Source organism: Pristis pectinata, chromosome 2, assembly GCF_009764475.1.
Source record: "Pristis pectinata isolate sPriPec2 chromosome 2, sPriPec2.1.pri, whole genome shotgun sequence".
NCBI lineage: Eukaryota > Metazoa > Chordata > Chondrichthyes > Rhinopristiformes > Pristidae > Pristis > Pristis pectinata.
Window position 1 is genome coordinate 29,587,322 of NC_067406.1, and position 13,644 is coordinate 29,600,965.

Here is a 13,644-nt window from a genome sequence, read left to right on the forward strand (position 1 = left end):
AGTTTGGAAAGCTGCATCATCACTTTGTGGCTCTTAAACTTGATCCCCCGACTTATGAAAGCTAACATCCCATAAGCTTTCTTAACTACCCTGTCCAACGGTGAGGCAACTTTCAGTGATCTGTGGATATGAACCCCCAGATCTCTCTGCTCCTCTACACTACCCAGAATCCTGCCATTTACCTTGTACTCCACCTTGGAGTTTGTCCTTCCAAAGCGTACTACCTCACACTTCTTTGGATTGAACTCCATCTGCCACTTGTCAGCCCAGCTCTGCATCCTATCAATATCCCTCTGTAAGATTCTACAGCCCTCCACACTATCCACAACACCACTGATCTTTGTGTCATCTGCAAACTTGCTAACCCACCCTTCCACCCCCTCATCTAAGTCGTTAATAAATATCACAAAAAGTAGAGGTCCCAGAACCGATCCCTGCGGGACACTACTAGTCACAGCCCTCCAATCCAAATGCACTGCCTCCACCACAACCCTCTGCTTTCTACAGGCAAGCCAATTTTGAATCCACACGGTCAAGCTTCCCCAGATCCCTTGGCCTCTGAACTTCTGAAGAAGCCTACCATGCGGAACATTGTCAAATGCCTTACTAAAATCCATGTAGACCACATCCACTGCACTACCCTCATCAATCTTCCTGGTCACCTCCTCAAAGAACCCTATCAGACTTGTGAGGCAAGATCTTCCCTTCACAATTCCATGCTGGCTGTCCCTAATCAGTCCATGTTTCTCCAAATGCTCATAGATCCTATCTCTTAGAATCCTTTCCAACAGCTTACCCACCACAGACGTAAGGCTCACCGGTCTGTAATTCCCTGGACTATCCCTACTCCTTTTTTGAATAAGGGGACAACCTTCACCACCCTCCAATCCTCCAGTACCATCCCTGTGGACAACGAGGACTCAAAGATCCTAACCAATGGTTTAGCAATCTCCTCCCTCGCCTCACGAAGCAGCCTGGGGAATATTCCGTCAGGCCCCGGGGACTTATCTGACCTAATATTTTCTAACAACTCCAACACATCCTCTCTCTTAATATCTACATACTCTAGAACATTACCCTCACCAACACTGTTCTCAGCATCATCAAGACCCCTCTCCTTGGTGAATACTGAAGAGAAGTATTCATTGAGAATCTCACCCACTTCCACAGCTTCCAGGCACATCCTCCCACCTTTGTCTTTAATCGGACCTACCTTTACCCTAGCCATCCATCTGTTCTTTACATACGAGAAAAAAGCCTTGGGATTCTCCTTAACTCTACTCGCCAAAGCCTTTTCATGTCCCCTTCTCGTTCTCCTCAGCCCTTTCTTAAGTTCCTTCCTTGCCACTCTATATTCCTCACGAGCCCTGCCCGATCCTTGCTGCCTACACCTTATGTATGCTGCCCTCTTCTTCCTAACTAGTTGTTCCACCTCTCTCGTCACCCACAGTTCCTTCACCCTACCATTCCTTCTCTGCCTCACCAGGACAAAATTATCCCTAACATCCTGCAAAAGATCCCTGAACATCGACCACATCTCCATAGTACATTTCCCTTCAAAAATGTCACCCCAATTTACTCTCCCAAGTTCTCGCCTTATAGCCTCATAATTCATCTTTCCCCAATTAAATATCTTCCTGTCCTCTTTGCTCCTATCCCTGTCCATGACAATTCTAAAGGTTATGGAGAAATGGTCACTGTTCCCCAAATGCTCACCCACTGATAGATCTGTCACCTGACCAGGTTCATTTCCTAAAACTAGATCTAATATGGCATTCCCTCTAGTCGGCCTGTCAACATACTGCGTCAGGAATCCATCCTGGACACACTTAACAAACTGCGCCCTGTCTAAACCTTTGGCACTAAGTAGGTGCCAATCAATATTTGGATAGTTGAAGTCTCCCATTATAATAACCCTGTTATTTTCGCATCTCTCCAAAAACTGCCTCCCAATCTGCTCCTCAGTATCCCTACTGCTACCGGGGGGCCTATAGGATACTCCCAGGAGGGTAACTACCCCTTTCTTATTCCTAACTTCCACCCATATTGACTCTAGAGAGGATCCTTCTACATTATCTACTCTTTCTGCAGCTGTAACTCTGTCCCTGACCAGTATCACCACCCCTCGTCCTCTTCTCCCCCCCCATCCCTTTTAAAACACTGAAAACCAGGAATATTAAATATCCATTCCTGCCCCGATGTCAGCCATTTCTCTGTAATAGCCACAATATCATAGTCCCATGTACTTATCCAAGCTCTCAGTTTATCTCCCTTTTTCCTGATGATTCTCGCATTCAAGTAAATGCACTTTAGCCCATCCACATTACTACTTTTATAGCCTGCTTCGCCTTCCTCAAAGCCTCTCTACCTGTCAGATCTGACTTTTCCCCATCCCCTTCTTCCTCTGACCTACTCCTCCGGTTCCCTTCCCCCTCGCAATCTAGTTTAAACCCTCCTGAACCACCCTAGCAAACCTGGCCACAAGGATATTGGCCCCCTTCAGGTTCAGGTGTAACCCGTCCTCTCTGTACAGGTCCCACCTTCCCCAGAAGAGATCCCAATGATGCAAAAATCTAAAACCCTCCCTCCTGCACCAACTTCTCAGCCACGCATTTATCTGCCATCTCCTCCTATTCCTACCTTCACTATCGCGTGGCACCGGCAGCAATCCCGAGATCGCTACCGTCAAGGTCCTGTCCTTCAGCCTTCTGCCTAGCTCGCTAAACTCACTTTTCAGGACCTCATCCCTCTTCCCACCTATATCGTTGGTACCAGCATGAACCACGACTTCTGGCTGTTCTCCCTCCCACTCTAGAATCCTGTGGACCCGATCAGTGACATCCCGGACCCTGGCACCTGGGAGGCAACAAACCATTTGGGATTCATGCTCACTCCCACAGAACCTCCTGTCTGTTTCCCTGACTATCGAGTCCCCTACCACTACCACCTTCCTCTTCTCCTACCTTCCTTTCTGAGCAGCAGGATTGGTCCCAGTGCCACAGACCTGGCTACTGCTGCTAGGCCCTGGCAAGTCATCTCCCTCAACAGTCTCCAAAGCAGAAAACCTGTTACTGAGGGGAACAGCCTCCGAGGTCCTCTGCTCTATCTGCCTGTTCGTTTTCTTTTTCCTCTTCCCTCCCCTGACAGTCACCATTCTATCTACTTACTGGACTCCAGAATTACCTGCTCTAAGGGGGGGTGACCGTCTCCTTATGTACAGTATCTACAAAACTCTCCCCCTCCCTGATGCTGCACAGTGTTTGAAGCTGTAACTCCAGCTCATCGATTTTGAGCCAAAGTTCCTCCAGCCTCAAGCACTTACTGCAGATGTGGCCATCGTGGACCGCAGCAAGGCAGAAATACCCAAGGGTCACTCTCCTATAACCCCTTTAGCACCAGTACATGATCCATTCAGCATAAGCCTGATGAATCTCTGGAATTCTCTATCCCAGAGGGTTGTGGAGGCTAGATTATTGGAGTTATTTAAAGATAATTTTTTGATAGGTTAGGAATTGAGAGCTAAACTGGTGACGAAGAGGAAATAAGGCCTGGGGCTGATCATTTATGATCATATTGAATGGCAGGCAGGCTTGAGGGGTCAGGTGGCCTACTCCTCCTCCTATTTCTTTGTATTACCAGAGATCTAAAAGATGTTGAGACTACCTTTTCAGAAGTACTGCAATCTCTGGAATAGGTGGTTACTAATAAAAGAGTGAAGAAATGTTATTATTGAAAGTTTTATTATTGAAAGTGGAATAGGATTGGTGAGTGGAAAATGTGCTGTTATAACCTAACACTTCTCAATTAAAATTCCTGAAAAAATGTTTAAAATAACTTTCCAATGATGTTTTACTTTAAGTAACCCATAGAATAAACAGACTAGCTCACTGTTTCTTATGAATACAGGTGCTGTTTCACTCATATGAAAGACTCACATAACTCTCTTGCACCTGCAATGCTTGTGAGTAATGGGTCTTTCATGTTTTTGCAAAAGAACACCCTTGTTTGCTCAGACCTTAGTGAATTACACTGGGAAAGTAAAAAAGGAATAAAGCAAAAAGAAACATTTGTTTTTAATGACAAAATCTTTCTGTTCCATCTAGTATTTATTTATTACTCCATTACTTCATTAAGTAAAAATAGTGTGTTTATAGAGAGATGCTGTAATTTCCACTCAGGCATCCAAATATGAGGCAGGGAGGCTAACTAAATTGGCATTTGCTAAGTTGATGAGAAGTTGAACACCAAGAATTTTACGTCAAATGGAGACAACATTTCTAGCTAATGAAAATATAATTCCTTCCTTACATAAGTTAAAAAAGTTATATCATACCTTCTTAAATAAATTCAATATACATAAAATATGCAAAAATATGAAGTATCATTAATAAGTACAAGGCAAAGACTGCCATTAAAATTACTTCATATATACTGCCATGCTCTTTCATGCCACATTAACCATATTGACTGATTAGCGATTTACTTGGTTTGTGTTGGGATTATAGTGGGAATTGGAAGCATCGACCTTTGGCCCAACTGTTGACTAAACAATAAATCTACTTAACTTGTGAATAAAAATTGCTGGAGTATTCCCCTAATGCAATCCCTTTACTCTGCTTCTATACCTAATTTCCAAACAATGAAACCAAGAAGTCATCTGTTTAACTTGTCAACCGGCCTAAGCTCCACAGAGACATATTCTGCACTCTCATTTTGTATCAGCTTGCACTTTTAGCTTTCATATGCCTTGGGATCATACTTACATAGAACATGTAGAACGTAAAACAGTACAGCACAGGAACAGGCCCTTCGACCCAAGATTTCTGTGTTGACCATGATGCAGAATTAACTAATCCCATCTGCCTGCACGTGACCCACATCCTTCCATTCCCTGCAGGTTCATGTGACTGTCTTAATACTGCTTAAGAGTCAATATCATATCTGTTTCCACCACTTCCCCTTCAGCGTGTTCTAGACACCTACACTCTCTGTGTAAAAAACTTGCTTTGCAAATCTCCTTTAAACTTTCCCCCTCACACCTTAAAGCTCTGCACTCTAGTATTTGACAATTCCATCCTAGGGAAAAAAAAAACTCTGACTATCTAACCTTTGTTTATAATCATGGCCAATTTTCCTATTTCTCATCCAGTCTCCAGCAGTCTTCCAGTATGACTATTGATACTGAATGTGATTTGCTAGACTAACATCTGGAATGGGTAGGTTTTCTTATGAGGAAAGGTCGAACAGACTAGGCTACTGTCTGCTGGAGTTTTAAAGGGTGAGGGGTGATTTGATTGAAACATGTAAGATCCTGAGGGCATCTGTGGAGAGAGAAACATAGTTAACAATTCAGGTTGATGATCTTACATCAGAAATGAGAAAAGTTAGAACTCCAACATGTCTTAAGTTACAGAGAAGGAGAGGACTGGGGACATTAGGAAGATTTGGAAAGCCTAAATGAATTGAGGACACAAATGGTGTGGTTGCCTGTTGAAAGAGTGTAGTGGAGGCTGGTTAACACTGTTTGGCCAGCTGAGTTTCTCCAGCTTTTTGTGCATTGCTGCAGTTCACAGTTTCACATTCATGGAGGCTGTCAGGGTGGAAGGGAAACATTATCTATCATTCTGGGTGGAGAGCTGAAGTGTGGGAAATGGAAATGATCTGGCAGAGAGTCCTGTCAACTATGGTGAAGGGAAGACCATGGTTGAGGAGAAAGGGAAAATATTTGGAAGCACTGATGTGAAAGGTGGCATCATCAGAAATGTTATGACAAAGCTGAAGTAACTAGGAGAATGGAATGGAATGGGATTAAAGGAATCAGGATTGATGGAAAAGCCCTCGAGAGTAGTTTGTGTCAGTAGTTCAGAGTGAATAGAGTAAAGAGTGCAGGAGTTGGGTCTCATGAATGAAATAAGTTCAAAAAGTGTATGGCAGGAGGGAAATTAGAGGCAGATTTTAGCTCTGGGCTAGAGCTGTGCATGGGGTGGAGCCGAAGTTGCCTTAAAGGAAATTCTGCTTGGTTCGCAAAGAGAAGAATCTTTGACCTGAGACATTAACTCTGTTTCTCTTCCCACAGATGTGGCTTGATCAGCTCAGTATTACAGCATTTTCTATTTTTATTTTAGTTTTCCAGCATCTGCAGTTTTGTTTTGATTTTCAAGAGAAGGGAGGATTGGGGTATCTGCATGGATAATACTAATCTCCATGACTAAGAAGTTCCTCACACTGACTGTTGACAGTGAGGATAAAAAGCACAGGGGAGAGAGGCTTAAGAGGAAGGCTGGTATTAGATTAACTTTAATACTAGGTTGATATTGGGTTAACTTTGCATTCCAGAAAGAACCTGAAGGAATGAATAGCTTTGGCAGCAGAAAGCAGAGCACAGTGGTGCTTTATGTGATTCAGTCAGGTTCAGTGATGACTGGTTAAACAAGTTATGTGTCTTGTGATTGCAAATCTGCATCCTCAGAGTTCAAGTGAAAGGAGATAGGTATTGCAGGGTGCAACAGGTAGGAGAGAATAAGGATTTTATTGGTGATGGAGGCATCAAAGGAGAAGGTTAATGACTGGAGAATGAATGGATGAATGGAAGGCCAGACAGTTGAGAGTTGAAAGTACCATTGCACATTACTTGTATTGAGTTTTCTTTGGCGAGCAATAAAGCTATGGTTTGAAAGTGAAGATTGGCTAACTTACCATTTTATCAGTCTGTGCAGATCAGCAAAACTGGGCAGTTAGTATTTTATTTCATTATTTTTTATCATTCTTCCAGTTTTGTTAAAAATATTAATATGTTGACTTTTGGTCCATTGTCATAGAGTCAGGTGATCAATCACTATTTTTTTGTACACCCCTGCCAGTGTCTCTGGGTTGGTTCTACAGGATGCATTACAGCAACTCACCATGACTCCTTAGACAGCACCCTCCAAACTCATGACCTCTACCAGCTAGAAGGAAAAGGGCAACACAAGCATGGTAACACCACCACCTGGAAATTGCCCTCCAAGTCACACACTATACTGACTTGGAAATACGTTGCCATTCCTTCACTGTCACTGGGTCAAAATCCTGGAACTTCCGTCTCTAACAGCATTGTGGATATACCCGCACCTCAGGAATGCAGCAATTCAAGAAGGCAGCTCACCACCACCTACTCAGCGGCAACCAGGGATGGGCAATTAAATGCTGGCTCAGCCTGTGAAGCCCGAATCTGTTGAAGGAATATAGTAAAAAAGATGGAATTCAGGTCTTATTCTTTTACTTGGATAATGGGTGTACATCAGGATTTCTCAAATCGATTGCTTCCGCTATTAAACCTGCTAAAAAGTAAAGAAAATTATTGATTATATCAATTAGTGCATTCTTCATTTAGCCCTTGGGAGTTCTAACCATTACCACCATTTGGTATAATATTAATGAGGGTAATGCATTAAGAGATGATGTCTACAACTGGTTAGATGATAAAGATTTTGACAGTGAATTATTGAAGTTGGTATTGGGATGGATCAGCCCAGGAGGAACATTAAAATGGCATGGAACTTGATTCTGCAGGGCTTCCCTCTCTTACACACTGTTGTGCCATATTCTGGTGGGCAGACACATGTTCAAAGTGGGACAGGATGGGAGGGATGATGGCAGTTGATGGAATTTCTTTGCTACCCTGTGAATTTTTCCCTTTACACTCTTGATAGATTTCAACAAAACTCACGCCATTTGGGAGGTAGCTTGGCATCTCCAGAAGCCTCTAAAAAAAGGCCACAAAGCTTTTGGAGGAAAATATAATCAGCTATGCCTTTGGTTCAAGATTGACTTTCATATGTTTCCAGGTGTGGACAGCTGTCTGCAGACAAGCAGGTGAACGTCACCTGGAACTCTCTGAGGCTAGGGCAGATGGGAGTAAAATACAGCTAAATTATATCTTTATTAAAGTAACAATCTTGTTTATTTAACCTTTTTTCTTTCCCACAACTAATACATTATTAATAATGAACAAACTGGGAAAAAAGGGATGCTTGGATCCATCCGGATTCAAGGTACTGGCTATCCAAAATCATTGCTTCCTTAGAAGATATTTTCCTTCTCTAACCACATTAGCTCCTACAGGATACAAAAAAATAGCATTAACACTTGTTGAATGCTGACCATGCAAAGTTTCAGTAGCTTCCTTCTACCTTGGCATGAACCAAAGTAACATTATCACCTATAAGGTATGTTCTCAAAGCAACAGATGAAAATAATAGATTTTTTAAACCAGGATAAAAGTAAAAGCACTACTCCATCAATCATTTTCATCAAGATATTCATTGTTAAGTCAGATTGATGGATCAATTGAAAAGGCAATACTTCTGTTGTTATATGGCTTTAATAAAAGAAGCATTTTGGGTCAATGTAACATGTATTGAAAAGTTTTCTTTATAACTGTTTCATTTTTATTCTAAAAATGTGCTTCAGCTTGCCGTTGCTGGGTGCTGCTATGGTATTTGCATTCCTATTAAATACGAGTTTAAATGAACTGCAAAAAGGATGTTACATCAGAATTTAGATAATTCTTCATCCACTGGAGTGGAACACAACAGATGTAGATCCACTATGTAATTGCCTGTCTGCTTTCTCTGGATCTGATTAACTTGCATTGCTCTTTTGTCAAAATGCACGAATAAGCAGCGTCCCATAGTGCACAGCATGGGACTAATCACTTTTACAGCCAAGCAGTTTTCTGCACCCTTACTCCTTACTTCAGTGCTAACGCCACAGCTGAAAACACAACTGGGTTTACCCCAGAATGTCTACTCTCTTTATTTTCCCCAAGGTCATCTCAGAGCTTTGTGGATGGCACTTTTGTCATTTATTTTCTGGTACCCGTGCTCATCAAGTTGAGTGATGACAGTGTCGCGAATGGAATATCCTGCTCCTAGTGACAGCATCCAGCTCTCCAAAGTCAGGTATGGCACACATCATATGCAATTAAGAGCATCACTTTGACATTCCCATTTCCCACACTCTCTATCCTTATGGCTTCTCTGGGGAAGTTTGTCGAATTAGTGCCAATTAGTGCCAAATTTAAGGACACCAGGAGCTGGATGGAGACTGCCTAAACTCATTTCACTTAAGACCCTCAACATCCATCAGACAAAGATCTTCATCCAGTCTGTCTGGACTCAATTTAAACCCAAGTCCCAGAGGTGTTTTAACAAACTGTGCCACTCAGTCTCATTTTAATTAATTATTATTTTAAAACTCATTAATGTTCGTGCGAGTGAATAAACAGATTTACAGTCTGCGTCCTGTGACAGCACTTGGCACACCCTGGTGAGTGTGGTAGGAACTAATATCAGTATAGGGTGCCTCAATTTGCCGAGTCCCATCCATGGCATGTCACTCCAAGTCCCAGTGAAACAGCTGCATTTTCTTTACTGTCAATTGTAGAAATCTTCAGCTGTAACTAAACTAGATTTAGAATTTAGATTGAAAACCACTTGGTCTACCTATATGCCAATTCTATTGGAAACAGTTCATTTATGGTTCCTCATAAGCGCTTTCAATCTTGCTTTGTACTGACTTGTGCATGACATTTTCTCATGTTGAAAACATATTGCACAGGAGACTAACTGTTACAGTGAGGACCAATACATGCCACAAAGCATAAAGCAATCCAAGGAGCTAATAGTGGAAATTCAACTCAGAGATGAGCAGCCTGGAGCTATGAAGTATTTACTCCAGTTACCGATGCCAGTTCACTGCCGACTTAAACTGTGCCTCTGCTATGGGCGACATTCTGAAGTGAGCTGGCAATGTGCACACTGCCGAGCTGTGCTCCAGAATTTTGGCGGCAAGAAATCTCACCTCTCAAATTGATGCTGTGAAAAGAGGCTGTGGGTTTGAAGTTGGTGTTCCAGTCCCAGTTTATTGGCGCCCTGCTGGCTTTTATCAATCAGCTATGGCAAGGACCCTCACAAACCTGTGTGTGTGTACGTGTTTGTGTGTCTGTGTTTGTGTGCATGTAGGCGCATGGGCCACATCTTCTCACTAGTGCCACCATGAGGAGAACGCAAACAGAAATTGAGACAGCATTTTACAATTTCCTTGAAGGAGGTCTGAACATCACTGGTGAACCATACTGATTGAGATGGGCCTGTAACCATATCTACAATGTAAAACTGTTTAACACTGTTGTGAAGAAGTGTTTACTCCAGGCCCATCATTCCACAGCTATAAAGCACTTTTTGTTGTATTTCAAATTCCCTGTCACCACTCATCTCCTCAAAAAATTTGCATGGCCCGTTGCCACTCCTCTTTGTCCTTGAAAGTTGTGATTTCATCTTCAATTTCTTTTTTGCTCTTTAAAGCTGTTGTACTTTCTAGCTGCTCCTAAATTCATGTCCTCCTTTACCAAAGCACCAGCTTGTTTACTAGCTTGGTATCATATGTGGCTCTGAGGTGAAGGTCTGTTCACATATCCGTGGCATTGCTAAGGTATTCTTTGTGTCCCTCATAACACCATCCTTCCTTCATTTAGTCAGCTGCTGAAAATCATCCTTTGCACTTTTGTTATCTCTACAATATTTCAACGCAATACTGACCATCTTTCCCCCCAGTATGAAGCCTTGTTACATATATTCTAACCCACATCTTCCTGTTTACCCATTATATCTATGCTCATTCGCCTACAATGCTAAGTAGTTATGAATTGCCTCAATTTTAAAATCATCCTTGTTATCGATCCCTCTACTCTCTGTAATCTATTCCTCCAACGACCCTTCAACGGCTCCTCTAATTCTGGTCTCTTGAAAATCTTCAATTTTAATTGTTCTGTGATTGGCTGTTGTCCTTTAGCAGACGATTCCCTCCTGAATTCTACCTCTCTTTCATCCTTTAAGATGCTCCTTGAAACCTACCTCTTCGATGAAGATTTCAGTCATCAGCCTCCAAATCTTCTTGTGACTTGGGTCTCACTTTGTTTTATAACACTCCTATTAAGAGCTGTGGGATGATTTACTACACTAAAGGTGCCATATAAATCCAAGTCCTAAGTATATTTTCTCTGCAAAAATTGCAAATTCATTTTTCCCTCAGAATGCACGGTTCTGGAGTATTGCTAGAAAACAAGTGGACCTTCCTTTACAGTTATTATTTTAAATTCCTTTCAAACCTCTGTAATTATTTTTTTTCTCAGTTTCTCTTTCTTAGATGTTGCTGATCTTTTCAGCCTGTAGTTTGTTTTGCAAGGTGAGAATTTTTCTACGTTCCATTGTGTCTTTCAAAGAATAGCAGGTATTATCAGAATTGTGTTTCTGCATTCATTTAGTGAACCATTCATACACTTCCCAGGGACAAGTTTGCTGAGAAAACCCATTACACTAACTTCATTTCTCACCTATGGTTTTCTGAGTTCTACTGGACAGCTAATAGAAATAATTATATCATTATTATCCTTCAAGCTCTTTACCATTCCTTTTTCTTCTCTCTTGAGCTGCTGATTCTCAGTTAATTTAAATTACACTTCCAACCCTTTGGTACCTTACCCAAACAAAGTTCTTTGCATGTAAGCTTTGACAGACTATTTAATCACTGGAGACATTACGGCCGAGCTTGTCTCTGAGTTGATCAGGTGTCCATCTGTGCAAATTTTCTGTCCAGGTCATTAGATCATGATCTATAGTGGGAATCATAGATTATTTTCCTTCTTCTTGGACAGTGGGGACAATAGCGAGCACTTAACTGCTGCCCCACTGAGATTAGCTAATACAGGGACCAAATTTAGGACTCTCTTTTGTTTAACCAGCAATTCACGTAGGCTTAAGATTGACTTCAGTGTTATCTTCTTCCATTCAATGACCCGTTTGTGTGTCTACCCAGCTGAAAAATTACTCTTTATGTGGATTAGTGAAGGTGAATGAAGAGAGCAACGTGAAAATATGAGGGTAGAAAAATAATGAATGGGAAATTAGATGAAGAGTGTTGGTTTCCGAAGCTCTCTTTGCCTTTAGAATTGTGTTAAGACCTCTCCCTGTTCCCTCTATAAATGATGCTAGTGCTCTATCAATTCTCATGGCGTTGTTAAATTATGGTACACTGACCCTGCTGGTGAGATTGCAGTGGGCTACAGGCATCTGTGACCCTCTATCTTAGGATGTGCAGACACCTTAAGGAAAGGAGTGAAGAATGTACTTGCTGGTTGCTTCAGAATGTTTTTATCTTCTAGAATGTTCTTCACCTTTGCTTGAATTATATACTTTATTGCTGATAGTGATGAACAGGTGTCTTAGTGCCCTGACAAATCAATGTGTAATAAAATAAACCATTGTTCACTTCAGAGAAAACGGATTTCTAAATTTGATTATTTCAGAACAAATAATAATGGGATATTTCTGAATTAGAGAGGCAGGGAATGAGACAGGTTGTTGCTCCTGAATAATGCGTGTGGACATCAAATGAGAGCAGGATTGTGTTGGGTTGGACTACTCTCCCTAAGATTGACAGACCTCCTGATGTTGTTTAGCTTCACTGACTACTTGGAGAAGATACCTGAACTTGCTCTTTTTGGAATTCTACAATGGCACACTGGCTTCTTCAGCAGAAGAGGAGGAAAAGTGTATCTTTACTCTTTTTAATTCCCTACAATGGGTGGTGTTCTACATGTCATTCTGGTCCATGTGGTTCACAGTTACAGAAGAGCAGTTAGCAGTCCAGCTTTACCCAGAGGATGGTGTGTGAAGTGGGCAAAATGTGGAAGTGAAAGAGGAATAAGAAATAACATAAATGAAGCACAAAAGTAAATCACGCTAAACATGCTATTTTATTGGAAGACTAAGGAATTGCAAAACAATAGCAAAGCTGCACAACAGTTAGATCATTAATTGCTTTTAAGTTAACGATGATATTTACAAATATTTAATGCTGATTTTAAAAGAAAAAGAAGCCGTCAAGTCTAATAATTATTATCAAGCAAAATTGACAAAGAATGATTGCAGTATCATTGAATAATACTCTTTAGGATTAATGTTGTTATGGCAACAAAAATAATGCCCAAATCTAGCCCTGAAGGGGCATTATTAACCAACAAAGCATACATTCCAATTGATTATGGTTATTGCGTAATACTTCCGTCGAATTTTTTTAGTGAGTGTCTGTTTCCTGATGGAACCTCTGTTTTCCAATAACTTGTACTTCTCAGGCAATCACATTTCAGTAAATTGACCGTGGCAATGTGTGATTTCCCCCTTTGTGTTACTTCAGGTCTATCTGACCCCTTTGATTAAATGTCAAAGCCTGTCTGTGCCTGAGAAGAAGCAAACTCCATAGAAAGCAGCTAACAAAAAGGTTCCTCCTTGACTCCATAAAAAAAAGCCGAAATAAATTCCACTGGCATCTTGTAAATTTTTATTTTGTACAATGATTGCAGGTCCCATCTGCAACCCAGCTGTTATAGAAGGGAATGCTGGCCTCTTGCATTACAAACAGCATTCTACAGTAATTGCTGGTAGTGGAAGGGATTAAATGTAGTCGATGAAAATGTGTACTAGCGATGAATATGCATTACAGAGAGTATGAAACGGCACTAGAAGATTAAAAACAAGGGGTTTTGTTTACAAGGATGAAGGAAGCAGAATGTCGGCTGGCCCAGAGCCTAAAGTGGGGAAGGAA